The sequence below is a fragment of the Oratosquilla oratoria genome, chromosome 3 (genome assembly GCF_046742065.1).
Source record: "Oratosquilla oratoria isolate Oo_2021 chromosome 3, ASM4674206v1, whole genome shotgun sequence".
Classification (NCBI taxonomy): Eukaryota; Metazoa; Arthropoda; class Malacostraca; order Stomatopoda; family Squillidae; genus Oratosquilla; species Oratosquilla oratoria.
This window is the reverse complement of record NC_134779.1, coordinates 48,270,409-48,280,408: the sequence shown is the minus strand read 5'-3', so window position 1 is coordinate 48,280,408 and position 10,000 is coordinate 48,270,409.

Genomic DNA, 10,000 nt, shown 5'->3' with positions numbered 1-10,000 from the left:
ATATTTGTATTGTATTATGTAAGCACCTGGGCCAATGCCATCGTACTCATTGTTGGTAATTTATCACCTTAATAAATGTTGTTATAGCTGATATTGGTGACAATGTCTTCTTAGAAACAGTTTCGTAGAAGTACTTTCTCACTCATCACAATATATTTTGATGATTTCCTAGTGCTAAATAAATCTTGGGTTCAGGGAGGAGTTTATATAGCTGATTTTTCCCTTGCTCATATCCATAATCATATTATATATATATATATATATATATATATATATATATATATATATATATATATATATATATATATATATATATATATATGTGTGTGTGTGTGTGTGTGTGTGTGTGTGTGTGTGTGTGTGTGTGTGTGTGTGTGTGTGTGTGTGTGTGTGTGTGTGTGTGTGAGTGTATGTAGGTATGGGTGGGTATTTGTACAACACTGAATGGGTCCCGGTGAAGAAATTTACATTTATCAACCACAATTTACTTTAATTCTAAGCCATCAGTGTCAAGTAACTCTAGGAGGCATACATGCAGAAATGTATACTACGTGGTCAAGCTAAGGACTCGAACCTTTCCTAGCACGTAACAAGTGACAGTGATTTACCCCAATGCGCTATCAAGAGAAATATAATTTAAGCGCAATTTTTCTTATATATTTGCATGCGTTCAAACTACCTTCGCCATGATAGTACATTTGCTAGTTTGCAACGCAGAAAAGTATTTGTACAACACTGAATGGACCTCAGTGAACAGATTCACATTTATCGACCACAATTCGCTTTATTTCTAAGCCATCAACGTTGAGTAACTAGAGTAGTCATACATGCTAATGACTCGAACCTTTGCTAGCACGTATAAAGTGAAAGTGACAGCCCAATGCGCTATCAATATATATATATATATATATATATATATATGTATATATATATATATATATATACATATACATATGAATTATATATATGTATGTATATACATACATATATATATATATATATATATATATATATATATATGTGTGTGTGTATATATACATGCTAATAACAACATGGGTACGTGTGTTCACTTATGCAAAGCACTTGGAAAAAGAAACTAACGAAGCGGAGCGCTTTCGTATATTACATTTTCAGTGCTAAAGTACATATACATTTTGCACTGAATGTTATACAAAAGCGCTCTGCTTCATTAGTTTCTTTTTCCAAGTGGTCTACTTTGCATATGTGTATATATATATATATATATATATATATATATATATATATGTATATACATATATATATATATATACGAGTATACACACACACACACATATATATATATATATATACGAGTATACGCACACACACATATATATATATATATATATATATATATATATATATGAGCGTGTGTGTGTGTGTGTATACTCGTATGTATATATATATCTGTATATATATCTGTATATGTATATATATATATATATATATATATACATATATGTATATATATATATATATATATATATATATATATATTAATTCAAGTAAAGTAGGTGTCGCAACACACGAATAAAATAAAACAGCTGAAGAAGACCACAGTCAGTGGTCGATATATACGGTTATCTCTTGATCTCAGCTTATCTTCCTCCGAGAGTGGGTTTAAGTTTTAATATATATATATATATATATATATATATATATATATATGTATATATATATTTATATTATATATATATTATATATAATATATATATATTTATTATATGTATATATATATATATAATATATATATATATATATATATATATATATATATATTTACATATATACATACATATACCAAAGACTTTTCCCCCTACACAGAGGGTAGCCAAAAAGAAAAAGGCATAGACACCATTCCCACCTATTTCATTTCTTATATATTCCACTCCCCTCCACCCTCCTCCCTCCCTCTTATTTTGGCACTTCCTGGATGACGGGTCATCCCTGTATCCTGTCCACTGCCCTGGGTCAGAAGCAGTGTCGCAAGACACAGCAAATTCACAGTAAGGCCCCTTCATAAATTCGGCGACCCCCCCTCTCCGTCCCCCCATGCAGAAAAGGAGAAGACGGGGAGAAATCACTTCGTGCTGCGTCAATTTTTTTTCTCAAACATACTTCCTCACCCCCCATCCCCCAACCACTCCACCTCATGCATCACAGCATCATATATACACAACCCCTCTCCATTCACCTGTTATCTTCTGTCCTCTCCCGTCCTTCCTCCACAGACATTCCTCTCTTTTGTAATGCCCCTTTCACCCCATCCATCCATCTCACCCTAGGACGCCCCCTCATATTGACTCCTTCCACACTTCTTTTACTAATCTTTCTTCACTCATTCTTTTCATGTGTCCAAACCATCCTAATACCTTTTCATCAACCCTATCTCCCAGTTCCCTTTCCACCCCTGTTCTCCTCCTCACCTCCTCATATCTCACTCTATCAAGCCTAGTAACCCCTATCATACTTCTCAGATATTTAATCTCAAATACATTTAAACTCCTTCTCTCTTCCTCTCTCATGTTCCATGTTTCTGCCCCATACAATGCTATTGGCACAATCACTCCTTCATATAACCTCCTCTTAGCATCCCTTCCCAGATGTCTATTTCTCATTACAACTTTTCAATCCACGAAGTCATTTACACGCTTCTCTCAATCTACATTCTACCTCCACCCCCACTCCTCCCTTTCCTTCCACATTCCCATCCAAGGATCTAAAACTATCCACTCACTCCAGTCTTTCACTCTTAATGCTCACTTCCAGCCTGCTGTCTCTCTCACCCCTTGTACATCTCATCACCTTAGTTTTGCCCACATTTATATTCAGCTTCCTTCTTTCACACACCTTCACAAACTCAGTCACTAACTTCCTCAATCCCTCCTCTGATCCTGCTACAAGCGCAGTGTCGTCAACAAAATACAATTGGCTCACCTCCCACTTTTCTCCATTTTCTTTAATAATCTCAAACCCCTGACCCATTACCCTTGCATTCACCTGTCGCACCACCCCATCCATGTAAAGATTGAACAGCCAGGGCGACAAAACACATCCCTGATGAAGTCACACCTTTACCTCAAACCATTCACTCTCCCCATTTCCAATACTAACACAAGCTCTACTACTCTCGTAAAATATCTTGACTGCTCTTAACAGCTTTCCTCCTATTTCATATATTTGCAGTAACTCCCACAGTGCCTTCCTGTCTACCCTGTCGTAAGCCTTTTCCAGATCCATAACAGCCCAAAAATCATCCTTACTATTTCCTATAGTTTTCTCACATATCTGTCTTACCACAAAGATATGATCTACATAACCCCTACCTGTCCTAAACCCACACTGTTCCTCACAAATTACTTCCTATGTTCCTCACCTAATCCTCTCAATCAAAACCCTCCCATAAGCCTTCCCAACTACACTCAACAAGCTGATCCCTCTGAAACTTCTAGACTCACACTTGTCCCCCTTTTCCTTGTAAAGCGGAACTAGACAGGCACTCCCCCAGTCCTCCGGCACTCTACCCTCTCGTAAATAAATATCAAATAACCTCACCAGCCAGTCCACCATAACTGTACCTCCTTTCTTCAGACATTCTGCATGACATCCTTCCAATCCAGGTGCCTTACCTGCTCTCATCATCTTAACAGCTGCATTCACTTCATCCTTCCTTATTTCTCCTCGATTTTCCTCACTCATCACTTTCATTTTCTTAGCCCTTCCCACTGCAACTACCTTTCCCTCTGTCATACTCTTACCCCATTTCACATCTGCTCTCCTCTTTGCTTCCTTTATCTTATGCTTAACTTTCCTTCTATTTACTTTGTATCTCTCATACGATTCCCTCGTCCTAATTTGTAGCCAATCTATGAATCCCTCCTTCTTCTGTTTTACACCGTTCTTTACTTCCTCATCCCACCACTCACTACCGTTCATTCTATTTCCTCCCGCCCTCCTTGTTCCACACACCATCTATGCACACCTTATGACTCCCTCCTTGAACCATCCCCATTCCTCCTCCACTCCTAGTTCTACTCTATACTTTACTCCCTCCCACTCCTCTTTCAGCTTCTTCTTATACTCATTCTCCTTTTTTTTTATTTAAGCAGTCCACTCTAAGTACCTCCCTACCTTCTGCACTTTTCCTCTTTCTCCATCTATTCTCCACTCTCAATTTACCTCCCACAAGAAAATGATGTGATATTTCCCAACTCTCTCCCCTTAGAACATGTACATCCTTAACTCTTCCTACCATACTCCTGATCACCACTATATAGTCCATTAACGCTCTATCTGCCACCCTTCCATCTACCACCTTCTCCCAGGTGTACTTATGCTTATCTTTCTTCCTAAACACTGTATTTGCTATCACCAACTCTGTTTCAAGACACAGCTCCACCATCAATTCTCCACTACAATTTTCACCTGGAACTCCAAACTTCCCAATCTCTCCGTCTATTGGTTCATTTCCTACCCAAGCATTAAGATCTCTCAATACAAATACATTGACATATCTCCCTAATCCATTTATGCACTCATTTATATTTACCCAAAAAGCCCCCCTTTCTTCTACGCTCTTCTCACTACCAGGTCCATAAGAACTTACGAAACCCCACATCTCCCTTCCCAGCTTCACCTTCATTCACATCAACCTTGAAGAAACCTCCTTCCACTCCATTACCTGTTTACTTACCTCTTCACTTACTAGTATAGCTACCACTTCTCTCCCTCGCCCCCTCTTTACTCCTGAGTACCTCCCAGCTACACTCCCAAACTCACAGTTGCCCTTTCCATTTATTTTAGTTTCATTCAAAGCCAGCACACCCATTTTTCTTCTCACAAACATACTGCCTATCTCTTGCTTAAAAGTGGCAGTTTGCCGACAAGATTGACGAGATAAACACCATATGAGGACGGGGCCTTTATTTGTACGACGTTTCGCTTATTACAGCTTTTTCAAGTACAAGTTGAGATACAAATTCTTGAGATTAAATAAGGGGAAAGAAGTGAACGGGGAGAGAAAAAAGGGGGGGAGGAAGAGGAGGAGGAGGAGAAGGGGGGGGATTGGAGACTGGGAAAGGATGAGAATGCTGGCCCAAACGTCTGAGGGCGAAATGTCCACAAAGGGTGGTTTCAATATTTAATATTTTGCTGGCCATGGGTATTAGGGGAATAATGTGAGGAGATATGTTAAACATGCCCCTGTTTTGTTCAATAGTGTTCGTTCCTTGAATGATTGCTGCTTCTAAACACTTCCTACGGATTTTGTCTAGTTCCCGTATCAGCAGCTCTGCATTCTTCCAGTCCATAAGATGGTTTTCCTTGTTTCTATGTGTCACACATGCATTGGTGGTGACATCATGCCTGACGTCGTAACGGTGTTCACGTATTCGTGTATTCAGGTCGCGTGACGTTTCTCCGATGTAAACTTTATCACATCCTGAACACGGAATACGTATAGAGTTTTCCTTTATCACAGACAAAAAGATATGTGGCTCTGGTCCGTAGGGGCGCCCCATATAGACTCTAAAGTTTTCATGAGAGTGGCAGTTGCCGACAAAATTGACGAGTTAAACACCATATGAGGACGGAGGTACTTGAAAAAGAAGCTGTAACAAGCCAAACGTCGTACTAATAAAAGCTCCGTCCTTATATGGTGTTTAACTCGTCAGACCCTAAAGTATCAACTGCATGCTACTTTGCCATAATAACATCCAACCAATAACCCATATATATATATATATATATATATATATATATATATATATATATATATATATACATATATATATATATATGTATATATATATATATATATATATATATATATATATATATATTCTTTTGATTGGTGACCTGGTTTGGAACCGGATCTGGGGTGGCGTGTTAATCCAGTTTCTGGACATCTTTATCACAACCAGTTCAAACGAAGACGTCCCCAGCCTGATTTCTCCTTGTCTGGAAAATTGTTGCCTGACTTTCTCACACGAGCAGAGTGTAGAGAGACGTATTCCCTTCCTCGACCTAGACATCAAAACTGAAAATGGTTTTAACACCAAAGTATACACCAAAGACAACAATATTGGACGTTGTTTAAATGCCTGTGGGGAATGTCCTGCAGCATATAAAAGATGTGTGGCTGCAGCATATGTTAACAGAGCGCTTACCCATTGTGGCAGCTGGAGGGAGACGCACAGGGAACTCGACCGTATCCGACAACTTCTCACTAATAACGGGTTCTCTGACCAATTGATCGAATATGTCATCAAAAAGAAACCGGATCAATACGCCACCCCAGATCCGGTTCCAAACCAGGTCACCAATCAAATCACCATATACCACCAAAATCACTTCCATGGCCATTACAAAGAAGAATGCGATGCCATTAAAGGTATCTTAAAAAGAGGAGTCATTCCAACAGACAAAGACTCTTCTATTAATGTTAGAATTTTCTGCAAGGCTAATTTGACCAGATCCCTGACCATGAAAAATAGCACCACACCAAAGATACCGAAGGAGGCTTCTACCAACGTAGTTTACAAGTTTACATGCCAGGAGGGCTGCTGTGTTGGCTCCTTTTCCTACATTGGTAGAACCTCCACTACACTAAGAAGACGTCTCCAACACCATCGAAACCAAGACACCATTTTTCAACACTACATTGACCACCACGACATGAAGCCCCCAGTGAACACATTAATACACAAAACTATTATACTCCACGAAGAAATAAATTTTAAAAGATTGCAGACCGCTGAAGCTGTATCTATCACAACTCAACAGCCCTCCATCAACATACAACAAGCCGCAGACTTCATCCTCCCATCAGCCCGCCCCCAGGAACACCTTGCCCACCAACGATCTCATAGACAACTTGACCCTGAACCCCCTCAGGAACATAGTGGTTGCCAGGACCCTCAGCAACACCAATACCTTCATCACACAGGACCAAGAAATAGAAGCCAAGGTAGAGCTTTCTCTTTGCAGTCTTTGAGAATAATGACCTCCCCTATCCCTCATAGTGACCTCACCCAGGGACTCCTTTCAACATCGCCTACTACACCCAGTGATCTCTCCCAGAGTCATTCTTCGTCACCGCCTTCCATTGTGACCTAGCCTAGTCACTTCCTCGCACCCGGTCTTACCCCGGTGACCTCACCTAGGGACATTCGATGATCTCTTCTACTTCCAACTTTCCCTGCTTCAAAAAGTGTGACGGTCAGGCATTATGCATCATTCTTCACCTACTCTTCATCGATAGTAGACCTTATAGCCATCGGAGTTGTAATTCTCACCCTGAAGAAGCCTCTGCAAGAGGCGAGAAACTTAAGTTTTCGGTGTCAGTGTCAACAGCTTTTTGTACTGCTACATAATATCATTATAATTTTAGGCATTCATCAGCGCCTATCTCTACACCTTTTTATCCATAGAATTGACATTGTGAATGATTTTGTTCATACTTCGAACAATGGAAACTGAAGAGCTTGCATCTTAAAATAGCCAAAGCTGTTAGCGCAATTGACTTTAATCAGAATTGTTTATGTGAGAACCTGTACCCTAGAAGCATATATATATATGTATATTTATATATATATGTATTTATATATATGTATATATATATATGTATACATATATATATGTATATATATATATATGTATATATATATATATATATATATATATATATGTGTGTGTGTGTGTGTGTGTGTATATATATATATGTACATATATGTATATATATATATATGTATATACATGTATACATATATATGTATATATATGCATATATATATATATATACATGTATATATATGTATATGTATATATGTATATATATATACATATATATATATATATATATATATATATATATATATATATATATATATATATATATGTCGAAGACCCTAAAGGCTCTCGGATGAAGGACATCAAAGCGAATCGTCTTCGATCGAGGAAATGACCGCTGAACCCCATAGGAGAACTTCGTCGGAAGATTAGGAACCGATTAGTAAAAAAGATGAGGGCGAGGACAAGGACGAATATGAGAGGGTACATGATGTCGCAGCTACGATTCTTAAACACTACTTATACACACACAAACACACATACACGCACACACACACACACACAGTCTCCCTCTCTCTCTCTCTTTCTCTCTCTCTCACACAAACACACACATACACACACACACATAGTCTCTCTCTCTCTCTCTCTCTCTCTCTCTCTCACACACACACACACACACACACACACGCACGCACACACACACACACACGTAGACCGATTCACAGCGAATATTGGAGCTCCGAAGAAGAAGGGAAATTTTCGTGGATCTCAACAAGGAAGTACCTTTTTGTATTTATAGGGTAGGGGAAAGCTCGTGGTGTAGTGGGAAGGTGATGAAAAATGGGAAGGGGAGGGATTACTGAGGAAAATGGAAGGAAATGAGGAAGGAGGCGCAAGGGCGCCACATGACGGGAAAAGTCAACAAATGGTCCTCAGATGACGCTGGAGAAATAATTCCATTACAACCATTAAGTTTAGAAATATAAGAGCAACAGAATAGAAAGTGAAGATAATAATTTCAATTGATTTAATGAAGGGGGGATGCCAACCTCCCCCGAATAGCAAGGCTAGAGGAAAGACTAGAAAAAATGGCTCAACACTGGGAAAGTAGGTTAGGTCAACTCACACAGATTGCACATCGAGTTGATGAATTGGAACAATTAAAGAAGGAAAACCAAAGCCTAACTAAAGAAGCAGAAGAATTGGAAAATCAGTTAAAGGAAGTAAAAGATGAGAATGAGGAATTAAAGAGGAATAATAGAAAGAATAAAGAGTCTATAGCATAAGAGGCACAGGGTTGGAAGACAGTCCAAGAGAACAGTATAATTGCATTTAAAGACATAGTGACACAGCTGATGAAAGAACAAACTGAAAATACAGTTATTAAAGTAATCAGGGAGAAGCAGAAAATAGTAAGAGACTTAGCAGATAAAAAGAAATGTATAATTATATTAGGGATAGAGGAGAAGTATAACTTAAAGAGGACTACGAGAACTAAAGAGGAAAAAGAGAAAGTAAACAATATATTAGAATTAGTTCAAGAAGATGAACCTGAAATAGGGAAACAAATTGAAGCGATGTATAGGCTCGGAAAATATAGTACAGATAAGACCAGACCAATTAAGATTAAATTCAGGTCACAAACGACAGCAGAGAATATCTTAGCAAAAACAGGGAAACTAACAGATAGTGAACAATATAAAAAGATATGGATAAAAAGAGAAATGAATAAAGAGGAAAGAGAGGAAAAAAACAAAAAGACAAGAAGCTAAGAAAAAAAAAACGAGAGAAGAACAGAGTCATAAAAAGAGGAATTCTATTGGAGAGTAGTGAATATGAAAGTGAGGAAATGGACCATATCAAAGAAAAACAAAAGGGAAACAGTAAATACAATGGAAGTAGCAGAAAATTAAGAGTGTCTTACACAAATATAGATGGATTAATAACAGGATTGAACGAACTGAATGATTATCTGAAGGAAAAAGAACCGCACATATTGGGAATTGTAGACAAAATTAAAAGGTCCACAACCACCCAACAGTGTAGGACATGGTGCATATAATTATTGAATTAGAAACAGAGAGATAAAACAAGAGGGTGGAGTTATGTTCCTCACTAAGAAGGATATAAACGTGAGGAATGTCACATATGGAAAGAATAGAGTAGAGATGATTATGATGGAAGTGGAAGACAGAGATAGGAAGAGCAGAAAGTTTGTAATATATTATGTGCCACCAAAAACAGCCTCGTGGGAAGAGAGTGAACATAAAAGTATGTTAGAAGACACAAGGATAACATTAAATAAGACAATAGAAGATGGAGGAAGAATAGTTATAATGGGCGACTTTAATTGCAAAGAAGGCTGCTGGGAAGAGATGACAGTAAAGGGTGGTGACGACTCATGGGGGAA